General features: G+C 41.8%; 1 long non-coding RNA gene across 1 annotated transcript in view; it reads right to left on the bottom strand.

Moving 5' to 3' along the window:
* Positions 5,758–15,518, bottom strand: part of LOC106506905 — a 98,141-nt gene continuing 88,380 nt past the window's right edge. Inside the window, exon 4 of the long non-coding RNA XR_001302558.2 lies at positions 5,758–9,686. This is a non-coding gene — a long non-coding RNA (uncharacterized LOC106506905). The remainder of the gene's footprint in view (positions 9,687–15,518) is intronic.

Raw genomic sequence — 15,518 nt, 5'->3', positions numbered from 1 at the left:
CAAAAAAAAAAGATGTAAAATTTCAACATAGAGCTCAATTAATACAGCTATTATGTTAAAAGCATACGTGTGGGCTTAAACATGAGGTATAATAAGAACAACTAGTAGTACCAATTTGGTTGGGGGTGAATGCTTTCTAAAAAGGACTTAGGGAGACATTAAAAGGGAAAAATTGGATCCGTAAATTAAATGCAGACTTCAGCAGCTGTTGAATTGCTAGGCTAAAGAGTGTGAACTTGATTCTTGAGGCAATACAAATAAATCTATCAAAAAAATTTTAGGAAGGGACGTGACATGTTCAAACCAGTTTATCCAAGAAGAGCCCAAGACTCTTGTATTGACGGGAACTGAGGAAATGAGATGTTATTCTCTCTTTTTTTTTTTTTTTTTTTTTTTTTTTTGCTTTTTAGGGCCGCACCCGCAGCACATGGAGGTTCCCAGGCTAGGGGTCAAATCGGAGCTACAGCTGCCGGCCTACACCACAACCACAGCCATGCCAGATCCTTAACCCATTGAGTGAGGCCCGGGATCGAATCTGCAATCTCATAGTTCCTAGTCAGATTCGTTTCCACTGCGCCATGACGGAAACTCCGAGATGTTATTCTCTGGTGGGTTAATTTCCCATTCACACCATAACTAGTGTTCTACTCCAGCTGAGTATCTGGGTCATCACAGCTCTGGTAGTCAGGCTAAGTAACCAACTAACTCCTGATCTCGGTGTCCTGACTCAAAAAAAGATAGATTTTTTTCCTCAAACTTCATATCCAGCACTGGTTCATGGGGTTCTGCCCCAGAAAGTAACTCAGGAATTCAGGCTGATGGAGGGGCCACAGTCTTGTCACGCCATGATCTCAACATAAGATTTCTAGGGTCACTGCAACAGGAGAAGAAAGAGTTGAGAGGGGACGCAGAGACCCTTATGGCTAGGCCTGGAGTGGCACGCTTCACTGCTGCCCACATTCTATTGGTCATAACTCAATTTCAACCTAACCGCAAAGGTGGCTGGGAAACCTAGGGGAACACCTGCAATGTTAGGCAAGCAGCTCACTGCCACAGGGAACCACCCCTTCCTTTTATACTCTTCTCTTCAGGCCCTTCCTTTGTGCAGCTGCAGGCCCACCACCCTGAGAGCTCCTCAGAGGCTGCAGCATGTGAGGCCTTCCTCTAGGTTCCCCTTAAGTCTAAGTCATTCCTCTAAGTTCTCTTTTTTTTTTTTTTAAGGGCAACACCCATGGCATATGGGAGTTCTCAGGCTAGGGGTAAAATTGGAGCTGCAGCTGCTGGTCTACACCACAGCCACAGTAACACCAGATATGACCCACATCTGTGACCTACACCACAGCTCACGGCAACGCCGGATCCTTAACCCACTGAGCAAGGCCAGGGATTGAATCTGTGTCCTCATGAATACTAGTCAGGTTCGTTTCTGCTGAGCCACGACAGGAACTCCCCTCAAAGTCACAAAGTGGAGCTCCACTCCACAGTGCCATTCAATGAAGACAGACTATTTCCCTTGTCCACTGAGCTACTGAGAGTACAAAACGGGTAGATCCGGAAAACCTGGGGATAGATGAACATATTTCAGATGTGTCTGCTCTTTAGAGCTTTCAAAGTATGCATAAGAACTGAATAAATTGGAAGGCCAATGATGTAGGTTTGTTTTGTTGTTGTTGTTGTTTTAGAGCTGTATCCTTGGCACATGGAGGTTCCCAGGCTAGGGGTCGAATCAGAGCTGTGGCCACTGGCCTACACCACAGCCACAGCAATGCTGGACCTGGGCCGTGTCTGCAACCTACACCGCAGCTCATGGCAACATCGGATCCTAAACCTACTGAGTGAGGCCAGGAATCAAAACTGCATCCTCATGGATGTTAGTCGGGTTCGTTAACTGCTGGGCCATGACAGGAACTCCCCAATGATGCAGTTTTAAAACAAATTCACCGTAAGGATTACAATGCCTTGAATGAGATGATAAAGTACAGATGTTCAGTGTGTCAAGAATGTAAAGAAAGCATATAAGCACAATGTAACAACACACCAAAGATGAGTGACTATACATGAATCATTTCAATGAATCCATAAATAAAAACATATGCCAATACATTAGTACCTGTGGAACAAGTGGATGTATCATGTGCTTGAAAAAACTCTAGGTGAGAGTTTGAAAATTGATGGAGGAGTTCCCGTCGTGGCGCAGTGGTTAACGAATCCAACAAGGAACCATGAGGTTGCGGGTTCGATCCCTGGCCTTGCTCAGTGGGTTAAGGATCTGGCATTGCCGTGAGCTGTGGTGTAGGTCGCAGACGTGGCTCCGATCCCACGTTGCTGTAGCTGTGGTGTAGGCCGGTGGCTACAGCTCCGATTTGACCTCTAGCCTGGGAACCTCCATATGCCACAGGTGCGGCCCTAAAAGAAAAAAAAAAGAGTTAAAAAAAAAGAAAACTGATGGAAGTTGGAGCTTTAATACCACTACTATAAGAATGACTCTCTTTATAAGGGAGTTTACTAAGTTCTATAAATCTTCTGGTCATTTTGTATGAATTTAATCTTCATAACGACCTATGTGTTGATGTTATCACCACTTTACAGAGGAGGGAAGTGAAATTCAACTGTTTAGTAATTCACCCAAGGCCTCCGAACTAGGAAGTGGAAGATGTGAGGTTCAAACCTAGCAGTCTTTCCAGAGAAAGTGAACTTCATTATTGTGTTTTGGCTCCTATATAAATGTACCATATCTGGGATTATGCAGACCTACTGAAACCTTCTGAGGGGCCCCTCAAAACCTCAAGGTGCATCCAAGGCCCCAGTGTGTTGTAAAGTTCTCTCCAGTGCCACATGCTTCCCAGCATCTGGCCCAGAAACACAGTCTTTAGATAGCACCTTTCACAAAGCTACTCAGATGCCTACTTGGCCTCTAACTGAGTCAGACTTGTGGAGAGACTGGAAGAGGTCTAAGAGGAAGCAGATTACCCTGCTAACCTTGGGCAACCATCAGTGGACATAAAAATACCACAGACACTGTGAATTAAGAGACTTGGGTTCTAGCCCTGATTCTATATTTTCCTAGCTTTGTAAAGCAAACAAAGTCATAAATATTTATTGAGCATTGTTCTGACTATCTACTTCTCAGTAACAAAGCACCCCAAAATTTAGCGGCTTAAAAGGACAACAACCATTTTTTTTATATCTCATGAGTTTATGAATCAGGAATTTGGGCAGAACTCAGCTAAATGACTCCTTTGCTCAGTGGTATTCACCTGGTGGAGGGGCTGCTCTGGAGGGTCCAAGACGGCTTCTTTCACATGTCTGGCAGGGATGGCTGCAACACTAGACTCAGCTGAGACTGTTGACTAGAGGCCCTGTACCTGGCCTCTCCAACATGGTAGCCTCGGAACAGTCAGAATTCTTACAAGTTGGCAGGTTTCCCTCAAGGTAAGCATTCCAAGAGGCTTAGAAAGATACAAGGTACATTATTTCCTAGCCTTAGAGTTCCAGAACATCACTTCTACCACAATTTATTGATTAAGCAAGTCACTAAGCCTGGACCTAAATCAAGGGGAGAAGAAGCAGATTCTACCTCTCAGTGGGAGGAGTCACAAAGAAAGAAGCCGTCTTGGAGTTCCCATCATGGCTCAGCGGTTAATGAACCCGAGTGGCATTCACAAGGATGCAGGTTCAATCCCTGGCCTTGCTCAGTGGGTTAAGGATCCAGCATTGCTGTGAGCTGTAGTATAGGTGGCAAACATGGCTCTGATCCCATGTTGCTGTCGCCGTGGCTTAGGCCGGCAGCGGGAACTCTGATTCAACCCTTAGCCTGGGAACTTCTATATGCCAGGGGTGCGGCTCTAAAACAACAACAACCAAAAAAAAAAAAAAAGGAAAGAAGTCATCTTGATTATACCGCAAGCACTTACTCTGCCAAGCACTGTAACAGTCATACATATATACATTCATACATTCATAGACATACAAAGCCCCTGTCCTCCTGGGTTATATGTGTGCTTTTCAATACAAAATGAAACCTTTTTCTTATGGTTTTCTTTGGTTGTTCATTTAAGATAAGGCCCTTCTTGATCCCTCAGGAAGATAAATTGGCCCTATAAGAGCCAGGTGTAAATATTTTGGCTTTGCAAGTCATACAATCTCTGTTGCAACTATTCAACTCTACTGTTTATAGTCCCAAAGCAGCTATACACCACATGTAAATAAGTGGGCACAACTATGTTCTAATAAATCCTTATTTACAAAAACAGGCATTGGTCTTGATTTGGCTTGCAGACCATAGATTACCAACCTTTGGCCTAGCAGAGAGTAGGTGCTCAAATAAATACTGTTTAGATGGACACATTTTTAAAGACTGGAATTTGAAGAAAAAATTATTTTTTAAAAAAACACTTGTATGAGATTTCATTCTTTCAAACGCCCAGCTGTTCCTTTTTACACAGGTTTCGAGAGCTGATATTCAGATCAGCTCCACAGGACCTCATGGACATCAAGGGTTTAGGTATAACGGGATCAGGCCATGTGACCCATAATCTAAGCCTGGATTAGGAAAAACAGTTTAAAAAAAAAAAGTTCCAAATGGACAGATGAGAATTTGTGGGAGATCAGGAATTCAGGTTAAGAACTTAGGAACAAAAGGACAGTGGGTCAGTTTTAGCAAATGATTTCACATACCGTGTTTCATCAACTCTAAGATGCCATTTATGACAGAAAATGCTATCAATTAAACTAGCCTATAAGAGCATCCCGATTTCAGAGGTGTTAAAAACTAAATGCCCAAGAACTGATGAAATATAAATTTTCTCATTTGTTTGTTCAGAAAAAATAAACAAAAGCCAAGTACCATTTATAGTGCCTGTAAGTCCCAAGCACTTTCCATAAACATTTCTGTGCAATCCTCGCATCCATTTAGAGTGGCTCATTATCCTCTTTGCTCTCTACACTTCTGCCTCACTAAACCACATTAGGTTTCTTGATAGGCCATTCCCTTCCCACCCCAGGTGACTTGCAAATACTATTGCTTCTCCCTAGTCCCCTAACCTTTTCCTATAGTTCATCCCTAAACAGCCTCAGGCATCTACCCTTTGTTTGTGACTCAAGAAAACATTTTCTAAGTATAATGCTCATGTTACTATATAGTTCAGCCAATCTAAGATGTCCTTAACTCTAAGACACACTACTATTTTCTATACCACTAAGAAAGAAAAATGCACAATTAAATCATGACCTATCAGGCATAATACACATCTCAGTTTCACACATATTAAAATGTGGGGGGGGGATGTATACTTTGGAAGTGATGTCATCGGTAGTTTGGCACAAGTCACGGATTTTCAGAAAGACTTGATATCTGAGCTAAAAGGTGATGTCGCCTTCTACACTGTCTTTCAGCCCAAAGGATGTGACAAAGGAAAGTTTACTCACCAAAATTCCTAGGGAAGCTTAAAATGGTGAGAAGACCCAGAAAGCCTGATCCTTACCAGAGAATTTGGAAGGTGGCCAAACACCGGGGAAAGTTAGAGCAAAAGGCAAAGCTCATACCTTTGAGATAACTAATGGAAAGTTATTCAGAAGACAGTTTAGAGTCCTCAGAGTTCCCACTGTGGCACAGCAGGTTAAGGATCCAGCATTGTCTCTGCAGTGGCATAGGTTCGATCCCTGGCCTGGCACAGTGGATTAAGGATCCAGCATTGCCACAGCTGTGGTGTAGGTCTCAGGTGCAGCTCAGATTTGATCCCTGGCCCAGGAACCTCCATTTGCCAAGGGTGTGGCCAAAAAAAAAAAAAAAGAGAGAGAGAGAGAGTCCTCCTCTATGAGAGCTGGATTAAATCCCCAGGCTAACCAGCCCATATGGAAGTTAAAAAAAATAAATGAACAAAAATTTAAAAAAACAAAATGGCAGAGAAGCCTTGAACTCTGGTTAGCTCAGGACAGAATCAGGATGACCAACATGAATTCAGCAATGGAGATGGAGGGGACCCTGTGGCAGTCTAGCCTGGACATGAGAACATAGTGGCAAGAGCCCCACATTTGCTCAAGCTGTGCAGCTGTGTCTGTGTGGGTGGGCATCTCAAGCTCCATTAATCTTCCAGAGCAGGAGGTGGGCTCCAGGTGATCAGAACATGTAGGTTCACCTTCTACCTGTCTGGGGAACAGGGGAGCTATCATCAAGCAGAATGCAGCATTAGAAGTGCTCTAGGGGTCAAGAATCTAGAACCCAGAGAAGCTAAAGGAATTTGTCCCATGGAATTCCATTTAGGGATACATAGCTGGTGAGCAGCACTAATACTGGCCAGAAATGTTGATGCTATGTGCTGCGGACTCAATGTGCCCCCCCCCAAAGTTCTTATGCTGAAGCCCTAATGCACAATATGATGCTATTTGGAAGTGAAGGCCTTTGGGAGGAATGTAGGTTTAGATAAGGTCATGGGGGTGGAGCCCCCATGAGACTGATGCCCTTTATAAGAGCGTTCTCTCTCTCCCTCTCTATCATGTAAGGACAGAGAAAGCAAGAAGGCAGTCATTTGTAAGCCAGGAAGAGGGCCCTCACCAAGAACCCAACTGTGCCGGCATGCTGATTTTGGGCTTCTGGCCTCCAGAATTGTGGGAAATAAATATTTTTGTCTAACATATACAGTCTATGGTATTCTGCTATAGCAGTCCAAACTGACTGTGACATAGTAATTTGTGACCAAAATAAAATGTCTTCAATGAGACCCAAATAGTTCTAGAATGATTCATCAAGCTATCCTTTGCATGCATGCACACCTGGGTTGAGGTAGCAGAAGAAATGTGCTTTTCAGCCATTCTTAAATGAAACTCCTAGTGACTTCAAGTAGAAACAAAAGCATGGAAATTTCCTTATGGGGCCCAGGAAATTAACCCCAGCCTGGAGGGAGACACAGAGCACTCTGAGAAGCAAGAGAAGCAAGCTCTAGCTCTGGTCTGTTCATACTCCCACTAAGTGTGGGTAGTGAGGGCTCAGTGGCAGGGACTGGCAGCCCCACAGAGACGAAGTCCTCCAGCACTAGACGGAGGCAGGGGTTTAGATGCAGGATGGCTAGCCAAGGGTGGGCAGGTAAGGTACTTGCTTGAGGCAGGCATGGTGGAGAACTCCAAGAACCACTGCTTTAAATGATAGGGCCAAAGAACACCAATAGTTGTGGGGAAACTAGTTAGGAGATGGTTACAGAAATCCAAGGAAGAGAGAATTGTCACTTGGACTAGTGTGTGGTACGGGGGGGGGGGGTGGAGGGAGAGAGAGAGAAGAAGAATCATTGTTGCTAACTTTCTTTGCAACAACCTATCCGGTAGGTACTATTAGCATCATTTTACAGATAAGCAAACTAAGGAAGAGAGAGTTTAAGAAACTTGTCCCCAGTGAGAAAACTAGGACTCAAGCACAGGCAGTTGGGATATATTTTATAGCCAGGATCAACAGGACACAGTGGCGGTGTTAGGTGGGAGGAGGAAAAGGGGAGTAACAAGGTTGCTCTAGTTTGAGGCCTAAGTAATGATGGATGGAGGGGGTACTGCTGAGTAAAGAATAGTGTAAGAGGAACAGATTGTGGGGGAAGAAAAGAGGGAGTCAAAACTTCCACTTTGGTCAATGTTACATTTGAGGTGCATGTGAGACATTCGAGTGGAGGGATCAAATGAGCAGTTGGAGTGGCTCAGAATTCTGGATAAAAATTCTAGAGTTGTCCCTATTGACAACTTGTGGATAAGATCATCTACATGGAAGGGAGAATGAGAAGGAAAGTTGTGCGACTTGGCAATTGCTTTTTCTGCTCCCTTTTGCCTTCTTCCTCTCTCCTGAAAAATTAGCTGCCTAAGCAGCAACTCTTTTTAAGGAGATGTAAAGGCCAAGTTTGGCCCCTCATCCATTCCACGCTGTTCCATTATTCAACATACTACCATTATTTGGCATCTTCTTTCCAAGAGATCGGTAACTCAAAGAGGTGTACAGTCTGTTTTTCATATTTCAAGCCATAAACAGCTCTCAAAACCTAAACCTCAGATTGGTTAAGTAGAGGTAGCACAATTAGTGAGAAAGAGTTCCATCTCTCAAGTCAAAATGCAAAGGTTTGAATTCCAGCTCCAAAATATATCAGCACATGAACTTGGACAAGTACTTAAGCTCTCAAAAACCTTAGTTTCTTCATCTGTAAATGGGCTTGATAAAAGCTCCTGAGCTCACTGGTTTATTTTGAAAGGTAATTCATGCATAGCACATAGCAGGATCCCTTGCCCACAGTAACTTCTAAATAAATATTAGCTGTTCTTATTAATTCAGATGAACCGTAACTAAATAGGTCATGTTGCTTGTTAACTCTTTTAAGCAAAGTCAATTCCAAGCACCACAGATAAAAAAGACAATGACAGTCCCTCACCATAACTAGGTAGAGAAATGCTAAGAGGAGGTGAATTTCTGCATCAGGAGAAGTAAAAGTATGGTTACTCATGCGATAAGATGCTGTCAGGAGCCCTGAAAGAGCTCTCTGGCCCATCCTCAGACTTCATATTTCCTGATGCATAAAATACCATTTGCATAGGACAAAGCCTTCCTTTCCTGTGTTTGGGGACTTGGGGAGGAACAAGGCAGCTGATGTGACCCCTGAGGAGTATAACAAAAGAAAAGAACAGGAGGCCAACAGCAGAGGATGAATCTCAGATCCTTCTCAGATCTATGAATAAGGAATGATTCCCTATTTTGGCCAATAAATGGACTGTCTCTTTGAGACTGAAATGATCACAAAGATATACACGTGGGCATTAAGTCGGGCTGCAGAGGTTCTCATTCTCACTGGGCATCAGAACCACCAATCAAGCATCTGAATGATAGGGCCCCACTCCCGGAGATTCTGAGAGAATTAATTGGGGTACAACCACTTTGGAGTACTGTTTAGTAGTTTCTTATAGAATAAACATACATCTGCCCTACCAACCAGAAAATCCACTCTGTGGTATACACTCGACTGAAATGAGTGCTCATGTCCATCAGAAGACAATGCATGAGAATGTTCATAGCAGCTTCATTCATAGCAGTAAAAAACTGGAACCAACCTAAGTGTTCATATACAGTAGCCCCTTGAAACTGCAGAAGATTGGTCCCAGGACCCCTTGCAGTTACCAAATTCTGTGGATGCTCAAGTTCATCATATAAAATGGGGTAGAATTTGCATATAGCCTGTGCACATCCTCCCATATACTTTAAATCCACTCTAGATTACTTATAATACCTAATACAAGGTAAATGCCAGAAAAATAGTTGATGGCACACAGCAAACTCAAGTTTTGTTTTTTGGAACTTTCTGGAATTTTTAAAAAATATTTTTTGCTCTGTGGTCAGTTGAATCTGTAAATGTGGAACCTGTGGACATGGAAGTCCAACTTTATGGAAGAATGGGCAAATAAATGTAATCGATTCATGCCATGGATACAACACAGCAATAGAAAAGAGCAAACATCTGATACACACAACAGCATGGATGAATCTCAGTCATAATGAAGTGAAAGAAGCCAGATACAAGAGTATCTACTCTGTGATTCTATTTACATTAAATTCAAAAATAGGCAGGACTCATTTACAGGGATGGAGGACAGAAGAGTGATAACCCTTGGAGGGGCACGCTGAATGAGAGGTGTTCTTCTGAGGTTCCAGGAATGAGCTGTATCTTGACCTGAATAACAACACAAAGGGATGCATATATAAAAACTCATTATGTTGTACACTTAAGGTTTTTGCTGTGTGTGTATTTTGTGTTTGTTTGAAACCTCAATTACAAATATTAAAAAATCTCCCAGAGTTCCCATCGTGGCGCAGTGGTTAACGAATCCGACTAGGAACCATGAGGTTGCGGGTTCGGTCCCTGCCCTTGCTCAGTGGGTTAACGATCCAGCGTTGCCGTGAGCTGTGGTGTAGGTTGCAGACGCAGCTCGGATCCCACGTTGCTGTGGCTCTGGCGTAGGCCGGTGGCTACAGCTCCGATTCAACCCCTAGCCTGGGAACCTCCATATGCCGCGGGAGCGGCCCAAGAAATAGCAACAACAACAACAACAACAAAAAAGACAAAAAGACAAAAAAAAAAAGACAAACAAACAAACAAACAAACAAACAAAATCTCCCAAGTGCTTCTTTGATGTGGCCCGAATTGAGAACCACTGCCATCAGGCTACCCTATCTGCTAGAGCATTGTTTCTACTCACACCCAGCTTTGTTCTTAGGTAACAGATTTTGCCACATCATCCTTTGCTCTTATAAAACCACCCGTAACACTTCTGAGAGGATAACAGAGAAAGCACTAAGAGCATCATTTAAAATTCCTAGCAAGGCTATTATCTTCATTAATTCAGCTTTTCTGCACTTTGCAACTGCTATTGGAATTGAGAATTCTCCTGTCTGTCTTTAAACTCAGTAGGTGAGGTCCAAATGTCCGGAAAGAAATCTATGGCATAACAGCTGACCTCTTAACATCCCCCTGGTTTAGAACTTTCTCATCTGCTCATCTGCACTGCAAATCCATGCAAAAAATTATGGAATAGTAGAACAACGTAGGAGCCTGAGAAATAGTCCACTCAGAGGCACAGATAGGAGATGCGATTTGTTTTATGTCACCTCTCACTATGCTGACGCTCTGACACTTTGCCATTAACATGCATTTTTGAATGTAGAAATGCTGTCCCCACAGCCACCTGGTGAAACATTGGTAGTGACAGCAGAGGCCTTGGAAGATTTGGCTGTTGTCCAATTAATGTTTTTTTTCACCCAGATGTTAGCTAAAAATGTACTTTTTACTTTTAGCATTGTACTTGGCCTCTTGACCTGGCACCAATAATCTTGGAGCCCCCATGTGCCCTTGGTCACTCATCTGAAGGTGCTGGAGTATCCCAAACCAGCTCCATTTGCAGTGAAGAGCGTGAAAGAAAGGTGGAAGTGTTATGGGGTAAAAGACACTAGTCAGATATAAAGTTCCAGTCTGAATCTGCCTCCTACTTGACCGTAAGCAAATTATAAAAACTCTAAGAGCCTCAGTTTGTCTATCTATAAAATGGGGAAATGAGCTATGGTTCAACTATTTCACGGACTTGTTTTAAGTATCAAATGAGACAAAGTTTACGAAACTACCACAAGTCTCTAACCCAAACACACAGGCTTCTTCCCCTCACTCCTTTTTTTTTCATGCTACTAAATTTGTCTGTGAAGTCAAAGGAGGAGAACAAAGCTGGAAATGGGCTGATGGATGGTTTCTCTGCTAAAATATTTTCCAGCAAAAGACATCTTGTTAACAAGCTACTCTGTATACTATAACATGTATTTCACAATTTATCTACCTCCTGTAGGATGTCAAAATAATTGGCCTATAATATTTTTAAAATATAGTCAGCCATCTCTGGATTTATTATGTGTATATGCATTTGCATAATGATGACTGAATTTACACATCGTGCATCTTTCCAGACTGTAGGCTTCCATTACTCTTTCTTTTAAAATCACAAGTCTTGTTACAAAATGCAAGAGCCTCTAGGCATGGTTACCATTTTCTTCAGCATAAAAATAAATGATGGAAGCACTGTTCCACTGTTAGCCTGGAGATGAGAGATTAGTACTTGGTGATAACAGACTTGGAATTTCTCCTCCATTGGCTAGAGAACAGATGGTTCCAGATTTGCTGCTCAACTCTGCCAAGGCAGCAACCCCAACCTCAGCAAGTTGGCAGAATACTTGAGGCAGAAGCATTGCTGCCACCACCATTTTATCTGCTATTAGGAAAAGATTTTCGTACCCCAATCTAAGGTAAGCAGAAACAGAGAGGAGGTGGCTGCAGAGACAGTGATGGCTGGTACTGCTCATTGGCTATTCTGAAGCTGTCCCCAGCCCCATTCTCCCTGGCTACCTTACCTACAGCGACTGGAAAGCCAAATGCCTGCCCATATTTCTTTGCAGCTTTGGGTTGCTATATGACCCAGTTGTGGCCTATGAGATACAACTGAGATTTTCAGCTATTTTTGTCCATAGGGCATATCTCACTAGAAATAGTCAAATGAGTATGGTTTAAAGTCATTTGAAATATTTCTTCTCTCTGTACTTTTGCCACTAACATACTCTACCTTTAGATTTGTTTGTTTTATTTTAGTTTGGACTTTCAGGAAATGCTTTTAAATTTTTGTGAAATATTTACATGACTCCAAAGTCAAATCTGCCAAGCACAGTCAATGAGAAAGCCCATTTTTCTACCCCTATCTCTTCTACCTGGTTTCCTCCTTACTCCTACATGTGGCTATTTTTAAAGATTTGGCTTATTTTTCCACTGACGGTTTTTATTTGAATTGTTAAATAATTCTAGATTTACAAAAAGTTGCAAAAATAACACAGAGGGTCCTCCTATACCTTTCGTATGGTTCCCCAATATTATATCCTACTTAACCACGGTACATTTGTCAAAACTAAGAATTTAACATTGGTACAATACTATTAACTAAACCATAGGCTTTCTTCAGATCTCATTATATTGTTGTTGTCCCACTAATGTCCCTTTTCTGGCCCAGGATCCCATCCAGGATTCTGCATTACATTTAGTTGTCATGACTCTTTAGTCTTCTCCTATCCTAGATGGTTTGCCGACCTTTCTTTGCTTTTCATGGTTTTGACACCTTTGGAAAGGGCTGGCCAGTTATATAATGTTCCTTAATTTGAGTCTGAATGATGGCTCTTCACGGTTAAATTCAGGTTATGCATTTTTGGCAAGAAAACCACAGATGTGATGCTGTGCTCTTCTCAGTGCATCCTATCAGGAGGCACATGATGTCAATTAACCCCATTAATAATTAGGTTAGCTTGGTTAGGGTGGTGTCTGCCAGGTTTCTCCACTGTAAAACTCCTATTTTTCCCTTTGTAATTACTAAATATTTGGGGCAGATACATTTAAGCTATGCAAATATCTTTTCTTTCTTTTTTTTTTTTTTTTTTTTTTTTTGGTGCTTTTTAGGGCCACACTTGCAGCATATGGCAGTTCCCAGGCTACTGGTCCAATCGGATCTACAGCTGCCAACCTACACCACAGCTCACGATAATGCCAGATCCTTAACCCACTAAGCGAAGCCAGGGATCGAACCTACAACCTCATGGTTCCTAGTCAGATTCGTTGCTGCTGCACAAGGGGAACTCTGCAAATATCTTATTTCTGCCAAATAAGTCAAACTTTCATCCACTAATAATTCTTGCCTAAAACAATTATTAGAATAGCTTTTGCCAAATGGTGATTTTCTATTAACGTCATTCTTTCTATATTTATTATTGAAATTCTATTTAAAAAGAACCTTTCTGCCTCCTTCATTTATTATTTTACTCATTTATTTATATCAGTATGAATTCATGGATATTTATCTTATTCTATAGGTTAGAATCCACTCCTATTACTCTTTGTTTTACTGCTATTTTCCCGGATTTGGCCATGGACAGTACCTTCAAGTTGACTCTCCTGTCTTTTGACACATCCCCATGACTTTTTTTTTTTTAAACCACTTTTACTTTCTGATACCACATGATGTTTCAAGCTCTTCCTTAATCTTCCCTGCCATAGTGTTGGAATCAGTATTTCTCTAAGGAATCAGGGTTTCTTTCTAAAAAATTGTTTTAAATGTTTTTAAAATAAATTTTATTGGAGCATAGATGACCTAGAATGTTGTGTTCATTTCAGGTGTACAGCAAATCTGGGTTCCTTTTATTGGAGAAGAGATTTAGGTACTATGCATGCTTCTTGCTACCGGGGGTGGCGGGGGGGGGAAGGTCACTGAACTTCACCAAAATTAAATTATTTTGCTTTGCAAAAAATACTGTTAAGAAAATGAAAAGCCACTGATCTGTAGAAAATATTTCTAAAACACATATCTGTAAAGGACTTGTCCTCAGAGTATTTAAAAAAAAAACTCTCGGGAGTTCCCGTCGTGGAGCAGTGGTTAACGAATCTGACTAGGAACCATGAGATTGTGGGTTCGACCCCTGCCCTTGCTCAGTGGGTTAATGATTTGGTGTTGCTGTGAGCTGTGGTGTAGGTTGCAGACGTGGCTCGGATCCCGAGTTGCTGTGGCTCTGGCGTAGGCCAGTGGCTACAGCTCCGATTCGACCCCTAGCCTGGGAACCTCCATATGCCGCGGGTGTGGCCCAAAGAAATAGCAAAAAGACAAAAAAAAAAAAATCTTAAAAAAAAAAAAAACTCTCAAAACTCAATAGCAAGAAGACAAACTACTCAATAAAAAATGTGGAAGAATTTGAGCAGACAGTTCACTATGAGTGGCAAATAAGCATATAAAAAGATGCTCAACACTGTCGATTATTTAAATATGCAAATTAAAGCACAATGAGATACTACTATATACCAATTGGAATAGTAAAAACTGAAAAGCAAAAACAACCCAAATATCCTCCAATGGTGAAAATAGAAACAAACTGGTACACACATACGATGAAACCTACTTAGCAATAAAATGGAACAAACTACTGATACATGCAACGACATAAGATGAATCTCAAATGCACTGTGCTAACTGAAAGAAGCCAGACCCCAATGGCTACATCCTATATAATTCTATTTACATGACATCCTGGGACAGGCTCAGGAACCAGATCAGTGTTTATAAGAGTTTGGACTCAGGGGAGAGGATAATTACAAAAGGGCACCAGGGAACTTTAAGAGTTAATGGAAATATTCTATAGCTTGTTTCTCATGGTAGTTACAAATCAGATACAATATGTCACGATGGTTACATGCATTTGTCAAATTTCATTGACCTGTATATCAAAAAGAATGAATTTTCCTATATTAATTTATTTCTTAATAAAAAGAGGGGGGAAAGGGAGGGAGGATGCAGAAAGAAATTCAAATTACATCTCTGAAACTTCAGATTATCTATGTCTTGTCAAATGCTGCCCACAACACTTAGCAGGGTGCCATTTAAATTTTCTATAACTTTTTGTGTTTCTGTGATCAGAGGCCTGGAAATAGCCATGAAACATCATGTGAATAAAGTACCTTGTACATTTGGAACAGGGTTTTACAAAAAAAAAAAAAAAAAAAAAAAAAAGATGAGAAAAGCAGCTATTCTTCTATGCTGGTACAAGGTATAAGAAGTAAACCATGTTAAGAGGCTTAAAGGCCCGAGCTCTGGAAATCTTAATTTAAGAGATGCAGGTGGGCCAATTACTCCTTTGGAATAAAAGGCAGAAAATCTCCCCCAGCTTTGTTGAAGCCGGTGAGTCATTGTGAGTGACTCTGTTCAGAACAACAACCCTGCAAGGCAACAGGCATCATTCATTACAGTGACGGGGAAGAGGCGTCGGCCCACTCTGAAGAAGAGTTTTCACCTCTGTCCCCTCTAAACCTGAGGTCAGGTATGTTCTCATCCTAACATCCTCTTCCTTCTCCCAGTCAAGCCCACATCTTTGTCCAGTACAAATCCCTTACAGCCCCTTCTGGGCTAATGAGGACAGGAGTCTATAAACTGCGGCCCACAAG

Source organism: Sus scrofa, chromosome X, assembly GCF_000003025.6.
Source record: "Sus scrofa isolate TJ Tabasco breed Duroc chromosome X, Sscrofa11.1, whole genome shotgun sequence".
NCBI classification, from domain to species: Eukaryota; Metazoa; Chordata; class Mammalia; order Artiodactyla; family Suidae; genus Sus; species Sus scrofa.
Note: the sequence above shows the minus strand (reverse complement) of the source record. Positions and strands in the feature narration are given on the sequence as shown.